General features: G+C 38.0%; 1 protein-coding gene across 4 annotated transcripts in view; it reads left to right on the top strand.

The window, feature by feature from the left end:
• luzp1 (leucine zipper protein 1) overlaps window positions 1-8,111 on the top strand; it is an 80,281-nt gene extending 72,170 nt beyond the window's left edge. For all 4 annotated transcript variants that reach the window (XM_030126830.1, XM_030126827.1, XM_030126826.1 and 1 more), the window contains one exon: window positions 172-8,111. The gene's annotated coding sequence lies outside the window, so the exon portion shown is untranslated. The remainder of the gene's footprint in view (window positions 1-171) is intronic.
• Window positions 8,112-15,325: the final 7,214 nt, after the last annotated feature.

A 15,325-nucleotide genomic window follows, 5' to 3' on the forward strand; every position in this document is an offset into this window, starting at 1 on the left:
TACTGACACTTTATTAACTTTGTAGACTTCTATTAAACTTAGTGCAATGAAATGTTAGTTAGGGTGTAGCTATTGTTTTTGGATTACATTGACACAAATCTGATTTCATACTTCAAGTCAGAAATGTCGTAAAATATTAAAATGTGTATCTCTCTCCACTTCATTTAACAGCACTTCATTAAGCTCTCAATGGCGGAAGGAGGGTTGAACACCAGTCTTTCATCAACTAATGGCTACACCAGTTACCATCATCTCCAGGCAACATCTGCAACTTTAAAAACAAAGCAAAGAAAAGGAACAGAGCAGCCATCCAGAGCTACAAACTCCAGACCTGACTCCCTTTCTCTGACACTGAGTGTATCCTTCCTATCTGGAATCTGTTTTGTCCCCACAGTGGCATAAATGGAAAGACAGTGAAGTGCCTGTACAGTGTTTTTCAAGGTCACCTCATCAGCCCATGTATCCTCTTCTGCTTCTTGCGTTGGATGTATTATAGTGTAATCCTGAAACTTGACAAGGGAGAGGCTGGCATGTTGGTGGACGGCTGGAGATTTTTCCTGCGAACCACGGAGGGTTTAAAAAGATGTGGAGGGACTCAAGAGCTGAGAATGTGTTTCTCAGAGGACCAGGACATATCCACAGTGGAGCTTTGTGTGTCTCTTTTGAAACAAGTCAGAGTTTCAGCCTATCTTTATCTATAAAAAGACCATCCAGTCTTCAGTATGATAAAGATGCATCTTCCCATCACAGGGTCAGCTCATGTTCAGTCTAAATGATGCCTACATTAAATGTGACCAAAAACAGGAAGCGAATTACACTCTTTGAGGACTTGCATCATGATAGTCACTTTGCTTTAACTAAAACCCACATCATATCTTTTTTCCCGAGCATGTTGAACTTTTCTCCACAAACCATGCAAACATATGCACAACAACAAGCAAACACGCTGATTTTAATCTCCAGGTTTATTTTCAACCCGTGTCACCACTTTTCTGGCATGCAGCAACCTCAAACTGGATTTAATTTGGAGCCTAAGATGTTCAGAGAACACTTGCATGTTTCGAAGTCATAAATGAAGAGCACTTGGAGGATTGTGACTCAGCATGCACTCTGCCTAAAGGATGACTGGTTGGCCACACTTTTAGGAGCACAGACACACATTATTTCTTGCAAACCAGGACCTTATTTAAGCATTATGCCATTCTCGTCGGCTATTTTGATTCTCCGTAATTCGCTTCCTGTTCTGCATCATCCTTTCCCCTTTTGCTCGACCATGTCAAGATACAAAAAAAAAAAACGTAGTTTGCACGCAATGAAATGCAATGCACATGTAGAAAAATAAGAATGAAAGGGGGGGTCACTGTTTCTAACCTCAAACCATGCTACAATTTCCATGGTGCTTTGTTTTACAGCTATTGCAACTGTCCTCTTCCACTCATGCAGAGAGAACCATGGCAATATGGAGGTTACACTCAATATTGGACTTTGGATTACCAGCACACCCAGCCAAGGCCAAGGCGGACATATTTTCAGTGCTGCTGTAAAAAATAAAATGCCAGCCAGTCATAGGAAAGACACAAGGGGTTGGACTTGTCATTGTACAAGGAACTGACTGACTGATCAGCTTGTAACTGACTGGGTTCGCCGTGCGAATCGTCCAAACTTATCTCCTTTTCTTACTTCAATAGAGGTGTACTATTTTGTTAGATCATAAAATATCAACTTCATGTTGGTATGTTGGAGCAATCTCTCATTTGTGGGGGACGCAGCAGCAAAGATGGTGCCGTACAAACAGACCATCGGCCAGTAATAAAATAAGGTGTATTCACTGAGCTGAGTGGCTCATACCTGTGACAGAAACCTCACTAAGGGTGTCAGACTGATTGTTCTGTAAAGAGTCCTACGAAAGGCTCCAGCTGGATTTTACCTGACACCCAATTCACTGCAGTTCGACAGGCAATGTGAAATCCTGTAACAAAAATTGAATGTTGCTCTGGAATGCAGCTGAGAATTTGCTTGATGGCTTCATGCACCATTTCAACATGACAAGATCAAAAAACTGTGACAACTTGGGACACATAGAAGAAGTTCTGAGGCCCGATCTCCATCCGGTTCCTCTGGATTTGAATGCTGTTGTGTCAGAACCTGCTGGGAAGTTCTTGTGTATTTTACCAGCCGCCATCTAGCTGTAATATTTATTAGCCTGCATATCAAAAGAGGCTCTTTTATTGTGAAGAGATCTGCCAGGTGAGAGGGGCTCCATCTTTCACTGCTTTGTCACTTTACTGTTTATGCAAACAGGAGATTACATTATGCAATCAATTAACCCCCCCCCACACACACACACATACACATATAGTGTCAGGAACATGGAGTACATACCGACGACAGTGACATGTCTGCTAAAGTCAAACTCAAAAGTATGTTTACGTTCACAGTGCACATTTTCGCAGATGTTTAATTCTTCGTTACCCTGGAATATAAATATTTAAATATATCTTTGTTCATCAGTGCCTTCAGATACAGTGCACTAGGTGGATTGTCCCAAGAAATTCAGACTCATACCATAGTTTTCCACTTCCAGCGTGGATAAATGAGATGTGATACTCACGTTAAGGTTTTCTTTTTTTATTTATTTTATGGGATATCATAAAAGTACAATGACTTACTATGGCCAAAAAAACTAAAATTCCAAGACTAAAGCTGTAAATTTATTAGAAAACAACAGAGAAATCCTCTGAGATTAAAGTCCCAAATTTGCAAGAAAAATCTCAGACGTTCTCTGGGATTGAAGTTATAAATGAGGGGAAAAAAGTAATTTATGAAACAGCGTTTACGAGGCTTGATTATTCCATCAAGCCACAGTATTTTCCAAGGGTTTGGGACTCTTTTTTTTCCCCTCATAGATTTATGATTTTAATATTGCAGAATATAAAAGATTTTTTCTTGTAAAGTTACAACTTCAATCTCAATGTTTTCTCTGAATATTACCCTTTCCCCTCACTGTTTTTTTTTTTTCTTTTTTTGGCCTTTATACACTGTCATATAAAAGTATTTTGGTTTAAGTAAAACATTTCTCAGCAGGATCTCCTCCCTGAGAGATGTCAAACAAGTAAATGCAATTTTTTTCAAAGCCAACTTCAAAGTTCTCTTTGAAAGAATATAGACCACACTTCCCAAAAAGCTATGTCGTTTGGATTCGTGTGTCGCAGGGTGCAGCGCAGCCTCAGAAAAGCATTGCCATGTGGCCTCTTCATGGTCGCTGCCGGCTTTATGATAGAGCAAAAACAGACCAGACATACTGTTCAGAGCTCTTAGTGCTCATGCCAGAACTTGATGACCATATAGTCCTTCTGTGCTCTCCTTTGGAAAGCGTTCTCTGTTATTGTTTCTACCAAGAGGGAATGCCATCTCTGCCCAAATCTCTCATCTTATAACACAATTTTCCTTTTGGTATTTCAGAGAAACCAAGCATTTTCACTCCCACTTTTCATCTTCTGCTCCTCCCTTTCTCTGCATCTTCTTTTTTTTTCTAAAGGGAATGCTTTGGTTCTGAACAGCAGTGATATGTGTTGTTGGTTCAGGAGTTGTTTTATTGAAAGCCAGATGCCTGTCTCTAGACGGTGATGGCCAGGTCCCTCGGTAGCTGAAAGGTCAGAGGTCAGGGCTGCGGCTAATCCTGTCTCTACGTCTTGACTCAGGGCTTCTAAATACAGGAGAGCTTGGCAGTGATGTCCACTTCAGAGCTAATTAAAACAGAGGAGGGTATCCGATGTCCTGTTCTGCCAGAACTCATCCTGCCAGAGATGCATGTGGACATCCATCGCTGTGTGCTGTTATTAATATGTTGGTAAGGTCTGTCATTTAACGCTCCTCATGCGTGTGTTGTACGCTGCTGCAGATTCCCAAGTAAGAAGGCACTGAATAACATGTGCACGTGTAAGACTCTGGCATGCATGGCCAGAGACTGTTTTTATTTTCATCTGTGTGGGTCAGGATTACTTTATAAAGCAACACGGTGATGCAAGCCCCAACACTTTGCCCCCATCGACCCTTATCCTGCCTTACTGCAGCCAAAAAGTTCTTACATTACGTGTTTCCTTTCACCCAGAAAATTAGTCTACCATGTACCGGGCAATGGAGCCAGCTGCCTGCCAAAACTTCACCAATAACATGGAGGTAATTTCCCGCCAAAACTAAAAAACAAAAAATTACAAATACCCTCTTTGCACAGAAGAGGGTATTTGTTATGCATTTTGTTTTACAGCTTCAAAAATAACTACAGCATGCCATCATTCACCCTCTATAACAAGAGGTATCATTATAAGTAAGATGAAAAGTGCTGGTTTTGTGTTGAGTTCTGACAAATGATGCATCCCATTCAGTTTTTCAGACCATATAAAGATCAAATCAAATATTACCCATATTCCATTCTTGGATGCTTTAGTTTATTATTACCCATTTGTTACCTGCAGGATTCAGCAGATTTGATTTAGAGAACACTAAGATTTGCATTTCCTGTGTTACTTTTAAGCCAATGTATTGTTACATGTATGGGAGATGCATTGTGAACCTGAAAGTGGCTAAAATATTATGCAGAAGATTTTGGCAAAACCCATAAAAGTCATTTGACCTTTTTTTTTTTTAAATCTCTGTAGAATTTATGTTTTTGTACTTATAAGACTTGTTGTAGATACTTCTGAAACATGTTTTAGAAATACCATGTGTATTTGATTGATATATTATTTTAATTTCCACTTTAGTCTGTTAGTCATCTTCTTTTTTTGAACCCAAACTGTGTCAGTGAAGTGCAGGGCTTTTGAAAGACATGTTTTGCTTGTTAAGTTTTGGCAGGAAATTACTTCCATACATGTCCGTACTACATCTATACTACACTGTGCAATCTCATGTCATTCATTTCTCTCTCTCCCATTTCTCTGCCATGATACAGCTTTTACTACCTTTCTTACCTTTTACTCAAACTTACTCCAACCCTCCTCCCCAATTCCAGCCTTAGGTCCCAGGAAAAGCCCAGCTGTCGGAAACTGTAGGTTTTATGACGCGTTGGAAGGTCTCCCCTCCTGGAGACGGGCTTCAAAGAAAGCAGAGCTTTTTTAAGGGCAAAGTTGTAACTCCATCCTCCGCTATGCATGCTGCCTTTCTTCCTTACAAGGCCCCAAAGTACACTAACACCACAGCCAAGCGACTGTACATCCACTCCGTCCATTGCTACCCAGCTGGGCTCTGTGTAACAGTAAGAAGACCTGCACCTGGACTAGCATGAGTCCAACAATTGTGGCTTCTGAATGTATTTTGGGGCAGCCCGCCACCGTTATATGTCTTATCCATTGCTTCCAGTAGTGAGGGCCTGCATAGTGTTGACATGATGGAATGTACTGACTGCTCATCTGGGACGCAAGTGAAGACTTTACAGATTTCAAGACCTCTATGGCTTCTGTGGCACTGTAAAGAAGCAGCTGGGTTTGAGGTAGTCACTTCCTCTCATCTGTGAACGACAGCGGTTTTGTAAAGCATCTGTCAAATCAGAACGCATATTTAATGGATCCATAACATGGATGTGGATGAGATGATTGGAAATGTAGGCAGTAGTTTACAGCCTGGTAATTATTCGTAATAATGGGGGAACTGTTTGATAATAGATGTAATTGGCAAGTGGAAACAGGTAACAGCTTGGTATTAACAGTGGGTTTTACTAATGGACATTTGTACTTGGACACCGATACATTAGCTAACTCCATTTCTAAGCTAACAGCTAACTAAGCTAGTAGCCAGTGCACATGTTTCTGGATAGTTTTAAGTTTTTAGAATAGTGTAGTGTTGTATTTAGAGAATATAATCTTACCTTTGGATTCAGTAGTTATGAAACAGACTCAGATTTTATCAGTTAAATCACTTTTGGCAGACAAATTGGCTACTTTTAGCTTGTGAGCTAACAGGTAGCATTTGCTACCAAGCTAGCATTAACTGCTGCTTGTCTGAAGAGAAATGAGAAAAATATTGAAATTGTTCTAAGATTTTTGAAAGCTTTTGAGAAAATATTTCATGGCAGGGGGCCTAGAAGTCAACCTCACTCCAACAAATTATTTATTTTATTAATAATGAAAATATTGGAAATCTTCAATTTCAATAGCACCATTTTTTTTTTTAACTAAAGACACATTAATTTATTAGAAGAATAATAAAAATCCTCAGTTTCTCTTCTTAGTTAAACCTAAAGATAACATTACTGCTACTTCATTCAAATGTCCAACACAAATACTCATACAAACTAGCATTAGCTTAGAAATGAGGTTATTTAATGTCATCAAATGACTGAGTATTGACCCTTTATCCCTTCATTATAATAATACTGAGCTGTCATGGAGAGTGTTTGCAAAATGTTCCCTCAGTGAAGAGGTGGCTACTTAAATTTTGTTTTGGTCAGTTTTTCCTGCTCCAACAGAGATCCTCTAAAGCTCTGCTGGTGTGTGTATAAACATCCGTTATTTACAAGTCATTGTTTTTCCCTTTCTATAAAGTAGACTAGAATGTACTTAGTGGAGATTGGAAAGGCTCTGAGTGAGCAGTGAGCGGACCCTCGGCGTCAAAGCCTCCTTTGTGAAGCCCAGGTCATGGTGTCATTGGGTGGCATAGGCTGTAATCTGCACTTAACCAGCACTTAACTTTAAGACCTCAAACAACTAATGCCCCCCCTTAGGTCCCCTTTGTCTAAAAGTTTCCTCTTTTGTGTCCTGGAATGTACAGCAAGCATACATTTTTGCACCAGACGAAAAATTAATCTCATCTCACCTGATTGAAACGGAACCTGAACTATGTTTTGTGCATTTTTTTCTCGAGGTATGGCACCCTGTTAATGTCTCAGCCTTGTCACGTTGTGCCAAAATCATTCCACAGTATTTCCAGTTTACAGTTAGAGATGGTGCCAGTGTTTCCCCAGATGGATCCCCTGTCTCTAAGATATACTGAAAGAAACAAAGGGGAAATAATCAAGTTGAGGGTTTTTTTGTTTTCTGCTTATGTATGTTTTTATTTCTTTGTTAAACAAAAGATGTCTTATTTTGGAAGTTATATCGGATAGATTTTATTTAAGGAAAATCTTGTAATTTTGTAAAGTGGGCCTTATTATTGAAATATATTGAGTATTTGTCCATCTTGATTTTAAGAATGATATTTTTGCGAGATATTGTATCTTCCTCGTTGTTGTTACACTCCTGGAGAGTTCTTCTACTACTACTACTACTTCTTCTTCTTCTTCCTGTATTTTGTCTTTTGTTATTTTTAATGCAAGACATTTCTCACGACCTGGAGACACCATGACACACCATGGATCACCAAGTGGGAAGGTTTCAGAGAGAAAGGTCACACGGTTGTGTCATAGTCATTGAAGAACGAGAGCTATGTGCATTTTATCAGAGCTGAGCAGGTCCGCGGTGCTGAGCGCTTCACCATGTGTCGTCCCGTTTTTATCGGGAACTACTCAGTGTTTCAGCCTCTTTTTTTGTTCTCTCTCTTTCTTTCACTGTTGTGATCTCCCTCGCTCATAAATTCAGGGTTAGTACATCTTCTGTGCTGTATGTTTTGTAAGTGCTGCCAAAGAAAGAGTGCAGGCCTCAGATGCACAGATGTGTGTAAATAAATCTCGACAGGCAGATATGAATAGGATTTAATAAGAGTTCAACTGGATCTCATTTCTTTTACATACGTACACGCACAGACACAACAAATTCAGGCCTGTACAATCAAACCCAGGGGTTGGATCTGCTTTTTTTTTTATCGTTTCATTGAGTGTTTATAAGTTCATTTTGTGTGCAGAAGAAGGAGACTGACAGACAGAGGTGTCAAACACAATGTTGTATGTAATGAAATCAGATGAAAAGGCTTTTAGGATTTCGAGCGTTACTTCTCAGTGTGTCAGCAGTGGAACAGAGTGGGGAGCTGTATTTTCTTTTTTTTCTGTTTTAGACTTAATACATTGTGCATGTTTTAACCTTACTGTGGCTGGCGCACTCTGCATGTAGGTCTCTCAAAGCTGCCAACTGTACAGCAGACCATATGTATTCCAATAAAAATAAAAACCAACCTGTTTGTAACACGTCTCCATGTTGGAACCTGTGTGTCTGTGTTTGTGCACGGAACCGATCTTGTGTTAAAACTCACCCATGTATGTTAAATCTCTCATACTTTTTTTTTTTTTTTTTTTTTTTTTTTGCAAAGCGGGCTCAGCAAGTTTAGATTTCATAGCAGTCCACCCTCTGTGTGTAAATGTGTGCAGAAGTCTTTGTGCAGAGGGGAGAGAACAGCAGCAGTATGCAAAATAAGCAGGCAGACAAATGAGGCAAATTGGTCAGGTACAAAGAGGAAAACCACAAGCTGTTGTGGAATGCAAAGTCAGCACACACAAATTTCTCTTAAACAGCTACGCCTTGCTTTGTGAAAGCAGAGCAGTTCTTTTTCCTTCAGTTTTTGTTTCCATTAAATAATCCTCTAATTTAACAGGATCCAAAATGATACTTAAAAATGACCCGCTCTGTTGTTGTCCATCTTCACTTCATGTCTAGAGGGTATGAAGTGTCATTTTCCTTTTTTTCATTTCAACAATAGTACATGAAGTTTTCAACACTTGGAGTTCAGTGTAATACTGACATGTTTCAGCCCTAAGGCTTTTTTTAGGAGTTTCTGACACATCTGTGGGTGTGATCGTATAAGACGCTGCAAAAATACACTCTTATCTTACTCAAGTTGAAATACAGATAATTGTAGAAAGAAAACACTGATAAAAGTATTGATTCAACTTTTTTAACTTTATCAAAAGGGAAAAAGTACAGACTGTGAAATGTTCTCGACTTATAAAAGTGAGTTATATGTTGGAGGAAAATGAGCTGAACCTCTGTCTGAAGACGATTAAACCGTTTTAACTACAAAAAAACTACTGAAAATAATTCTTAGTAATAGTTCTCCATTCAACTGGAATGGTTCAGGCAAGATGAGAGACGAAATGTTTTCAAAAAGAGCTAAACCAGTCCAGTTGAACGGAGAAGAACTAGAAGATCGATGACCTGGGCAAATGAGAACCTACAGACATCTTGCAAATCCTGAAAATAATTAACATTAATTTCATTCTAATTTGAAAAATCAGTTTTCATTGTTAACAGAACTTTCATGTCTTTTTTTATGTTTGGTATACTCCACTGTCTTATCCATGTAGATTAATATTGGTTCTTATGTTCTGAGGGCATGCACTGGTACGTAATAAAAATAACTCCCTTCAGATGCATTAAAACTGAAGTACTGATATAAGGAGCAGAAAATACACACATTCTGATTCTAAAGTCCTGGACATTAATGGGTTAAGTCACACCTGTCCAGGATGAATGAGTGAATTTGTGACTTTTCTTGGGTGACCCCAGCTGAATGTGAGGGGTTAACGCCCATGAGGTTTAATCTGTCTGGAGTTCAGGTGCAGGAGGTGCCGGTTTGGACCATGGTACTCCTGAGGCTCAGCGCCGAGGCCTGACCTGAATAAGACGTGTGAAGTCAACCGTGAAGGCGAAGGCGAGTGGAGGAGGAAACGGGGAGGAGGGTTTGGCATCCACATCCACGGTGTCACAGGACAGACTGAGTGGGTATGTGAGGTTAACAAAACTGAAAGACTGATGTTCTATTTTCTAGTGTCCCTGTCAGTCATGGACCTTTGGAATCAGCCTCACTTTTCTCTCTTGGTAGAATGCATCACACATTGTCCACAATTTTCTCATAGTGACCTACAGACAAAAATGATAAAAAAAGACTCTGCATCCAGTATGGCCATTTCAGTGGCATGATTTTTTTTTTTTTTTATTTTAATGGCATGAATTTTTAAGGTGCTAAAAGTACAGTAAAGATATTTAACCCTTTATCAGGCAAGTGACTATTTTTAATAATAAATAATAATAATCGGCTAAAATTTACTCAGGGGGTCAAATGAGTGGCCATTTTTGTCAAAAAAAAAAGTTGTAAGGAATGCATAGAACTATGTGGAAATAATGCTAATACATTTGTGCACAGACTACTGATATTATTTGACAGTGGAAGCTATATTTTCAGAAATATTGGATTTTCAATAGCACGTGTATGTGAAAACTTTTGCTGGTGGACAGACGTGACATTACCCATGATGATCTGGTCAGTACCAGTACTTTATTAGTAATAAACTCATAGACTTACTATTGCTAATTATCCTCTTATTCATAAATGTTAGTATTGTGGATCTAAAACAATAACAGCTGACACAAAAACAAAATGTGGCAGTGGACGGATGTGACATGGTTGTTACAGATCCCATCATACTGATGCTCAGCAGCCATGTCACTGTTTACACAAATGATCCCTGCGCAAAAACTAGGATCAGAATTATTTATTGTATAGTTTATCATCATATTAAAGAGTAAATAACAATATAGAATTGTTATTTCTTTATAAAAATGCTTATTATTAGAAAAGTGTTGATTTAAAAAGTGAGGTGTGACATTCTTAATGTATGTATTGGCGTAACATAAGCAGGATGGATCAGCACCATACTCCATATTGCAACCTGTAAAAATAAAACATGTGATATGTAGGATATAATCTTGTAAGAGAAACTGGGGAATCTAAAAGAATAGAATATTTGTTTTTCAGGTAAATTCAGTTAAAATATAACTTGGCCATTTGTGACATGAAAATATAGCATTAATTGTGATGAAATTGGACATTTTTGAGCTGAAAACATAGTTCATATGACCATCAACATGTTGCAACAGAACTGAAATCCTGTACATTTGCAGAACTTGCATTTACCAACACAAAGTTCCTTTGGGGATTCACCTATATTGGTTTCTTATGCACAAAGACATAAATAAGACCTCTAAGCAAATTTTAGCCGTAATACATTTTATTTATAGGCGCCTTTCTTGGCACACAAGGACACCATACAGTAAAACAGGAGAATATAAAACAAGCAATAAAACAGAGTAAAAAATAAAAGGCAGGTTTAAAAATTGGACAGTGCAATGGTGTTCACAAAGAGAAAGCAGTCATAAACAGATGGGTTTTGAGTTTGGATTTGTAAAGAGGGAGTGAAGTGATATTTCTGAGCTCCGGTGGTAAGGAGTTCCAGAGTCAGGGAGCAGAGCAGCTGAATGCACTGCTCCCCATGGTGGTGAGACGGGCAAAGGGAACAGTGAGGTGGGTGGAGGAGGAAGATCTGAGGGTACGAGAGGGAGTGGTGGTGAGGTAGAGCTGGGTGTCATCCACATAACAGTGAAAGTTGATATTGTATTTCCGGAAAATATTGCCGAGGGGAAGAAGGTAGATGATAAAGAGGAGGGGCCCCAGTACAGATCCCTGGGGCACACCTAAAGTGACGGGGAAATGGTGGGATGTGAAGGATTTAATCTGAATAAACTTTTTGGCAAATGTTCTAAAGTACATGTTCCTTTCACCTTACATGTGTTTTTCTTGTATTTTTTTTTATATACTTCTTGTTGTTTTTTGTGTTTTTTTTTTGCCACATATGGGCGAGTAACCAAATGTGGTAACTTCACTGACCTTGATTTTCTACATTACAATATAAAAAAAAAAAAAAAAATTCACAAAAGTCATAAAGTCTTGTTATGTCCTCCAATGACACACTAAGGTTGACATTTTGAATTTCAAAGTATTTCTATGAGTGATCTATAAAGGGTTAAAGTCAAGGCTTTGTTCAGGGTTCAGCCCAAGTGGATCAGACCAGTAAAATATTAGCTTAATAACCTATAAATGTTGGCAACTCCATGTGTTTTTCTTTGTTTTAACGCAAAAGAATAAATAATAGAGTGAAAAAGTTTACATTTACAAACTATCTTGTCACAAAAAATGCGAATAATCTAAACAACCATGAACAACCTGACATTTCTTAAGAAAAATAAGTGGAATTTTATCAATATTTTGCCTGTTACTGAATATATTGTGCCTTTGTAGATCCACTGGGATCTGTAAGTTGTAAAGCACATGTGTAAGTGACCAGCAGAGGCTCTTTTTAACCCTTTCATGCATGAATTATGAGAACCTTAATCAAGATTTTTATTCCCCTTTAGGCATGGAGAAAAAAAAAACCCCAAAAAACAACAATGTGATTGACATTTTTTTATGAACCTATTTTTCACAGTTGCAAAAATGTCCACTCAGCGGGACACCACGCGTTTAATTTTTGAAGCAAAGAAACATGTATTTACTGATATAAAGTGTGAAAACTATGAAATAAAAATATTTTTAATGCTGCTAATCTGATGTTTTCTCACATTTTAACATATTCTTGTTACTCACTTCATGGAGATAATATGCAAAAAGAAAAAAAAAAGTAAAAAAACAAAAACTGTAAATTACAGTCTAATAACAATTAGCAACTGATTTACACTCAAACATGTTACTGCAGATCAGGTTTATCAAGAACAGCAAAGTTACAGGAATGATATGAATGTCAGTGTATGTGATGGTGCATAAGCGTCCACTGTTTTGGCTGATATGGAACTAAAAGAACAAAACCCATTAATATATAAGAGAACAGCTGGAAAATAGCTGTCCACTGTAGTGACCAGTATGTATGAAAGGGTTAAATATGATTAAAATTGCACTTTTACTTCTTTGCATTAAAACAAAGAGAAAAATATTATTTCCAGGTTATTATGCTATTGTTTTACTCATCTGACACACTTGAGGTCATACAAGGCAACATGTGGCCCCTGAACTGAAATGACAGCCCTGATATAGACCAATTTTTTACTTTTTTTTTTTAAATCGGTCAATGAAAAAAAAAAAGAACAAAAAAAATCCTTCAAGCTGCACCCACTGTAATTGATTGTGATTATATTTGGCCTATATCCGTATTTTCATTATGCAACACTTCCAGCAGCACGTGGGAGGTGTTTGTTCCTGTGTAAATTCCACTCCACACCTCTGAATCGCGTGGAGATGTGCTGAGACACACTGTGGTGTGGAACTCCCTGTCCTGTCTCACTTTCCCTGCGTCTCCATCAGGTTATCATTGGATGTGGACTCCAGGCTATTATGAAAAATAAGCTCACCAGTCAACAGTGACACAGTGCTGTGGGCCTGTGCTTTTTTCGCACGGAGGTGAAAATAACCCCAGTGCTGCCGTCCAAAACCCCAGCTCAAATTACTGTTGTTACATCAAACATCTCCTTTGGTCACGATAATAATAACCACAGCTCTGGGGGAAAACAAGGCTCTCTGACGCTCTGGGTGCATGGAAACAGAGGGGCACACAGGCCTGAAATACAACGCTGCAGAGACGCTCATAGCTCATGGTTGACCATTTTAATCTCCCCCCTTCATTCATCAGATCCCCCACTATGTGGAGATGCTGCCAGAGACCCTCATTTCTGTCTCAAACACACACATACACTGTACCGCAGATGCTGGGAAGCGGCCAGACCTGCAATGGAAGAGGGTCACAGTCGGGTCAGAACAGAAGCAGCCGTGTTACTTTAATACATGGGAGTAAAATATGCATAAAGGACAGGTCAGACAGATGGACATTTACTCTGCATACTCTGCTTAAAGAAGTGATAGTTTGCTTTTTTAACCCACAAAGACCCAAATCGCAACTGTTGACCAAAATCATCCTCAGATCTAAACTCTTTAATACCTGTTGATCCACTAATCCTATCAATACATGTAAATAATTGGTGTAAAATACAGTTTGTCATCTTTTCATGGTCATCAGATATGACCCATTTGGACGTTCAGAGGCTCTGTAGTGAACGTGGAAACACCGTCATCTTCTACAACACAGGTGTTAAACATGTGGCCCAGGGGCCAAAATCGGCCCGCCAAAGGGTCCAATCCGGGCTGCGGGATGAATTTGTGAAATGCAAAAATTACACTGAAAATATTAACAATCAAGGATGTTAAAATCATTTTAGGTCAGTTCAATATAAAGTGGGTCAGACCAGTAGAATACTATCATAACAACCTATAAATAATGAAAAAAGCTAATTGTTCTCTTTTTTTTTGGAGAATCAGCATTCAGTTTCTATGCTCCGTATATCTGGAACAAACTACCAGAAAATATCAGGTCTGCTGAGAGTCTGAGTTATTTAAGTCAAGGTTAAAGACTCACCTGTTCACTGCTCACTTTGACTGAAAGGCTTTTTACTTTTTAAATTTTATATTATCTTTCGAAACTCTGCACTGCAACTCTTACTTTAATATGTGTGTGTTTTTATATTTTCTTACTTGCTGTTTTTAATCACTTTTTACATGTTTCTTTTATGTTTTAAATGTGTTTCTTTTTCCCTGTCGTATTTCAATGTTCTGTGTGAAGCACCTTGAATTGCCTTGTTAATGAAAAGTGCTACACAAATAAACTAAAAAAAAAAAAAAAGTAAAATTACACAAAAATGTTTACATTTACAGACTAGCCTTTTACAAAAATATGAACAACCTAAAATGTCTTAAGAGAAGTATGTGGAATTGTACCAATATTCTGCCATTTACTGAATATTTTGTGTATTTGAAGATCCGCTGTGATCTGTAAGTTGTGATAAAAATGATAAACTAAGGTGTAATATTGTTAAAATTGCACTTATTTTTCTGGTTGTTCATATTTGTTCATGTTAAGTTCAAGTATAGTTCGTAGATGTAAACATTTTCATTACGGAATTTTATTTATTTTTCACTCAAAAACAGAAAAAACTTTGGAGTTGATATTAATAAGCTTTTATCCTATTATTTATATTATTTTACTGGTCCGGCCCACTTTAGATCATATTAGGCTGAATGTGGCCCCTGAACTAAAATGAGTTTGACACCCCTGTTCTACAACATTGATTCACCAGTAAAACCCATAGAGTTGGATCAATGACAGTGGATGGAGATGGTTGTTTTTAGGTTTAGTTGATGTGTTTGACAGAAAAAGTCACTTTTTCTTCAGTTTTCTCTATTTCTGATATAATAACCCTCAACTTTAACCTGAGCGTTTATGAACATCTTCATAATCAGTGAATTAAACAAAGGAAAATACCTGATATTCACTGAAAAAAACACAAAGGAAAGAAGATAATATTGCAATAAATGGTGAAATTAAGTGAAAGAAAGGTTAAATTAAATAGAGAGAAAAAATAATTTGGGAACTGACACAAAAGTAACACTGGGTCTTTATGGGTTAAATGGAATTATGCATTTTAAAACATTTCCCTGTGGTCTACATAAACTGTAAATGCTATACTTGCGTCTGAATTCTGCATTAATTCAACTCCACAGGTCCATCTTCAACCCTATTTCTGAG

The sequence above is a fragment of the Sphaeramia orbicularis genome, chromosome 22 (assembly GCF_902148855.1).
Source record: "Sphaeramia orbicularis chromosome 22, fSphaOr1.1, whole genome shotgun sequence".
In the NCBI taxonomy this organism is placed as follows: Eukaryota; Metazoa; Chordata; class Actinopteri; order Kurtiformes; family Apogonidae; genus Sphaeramia; species Sphaeramia orbicularis.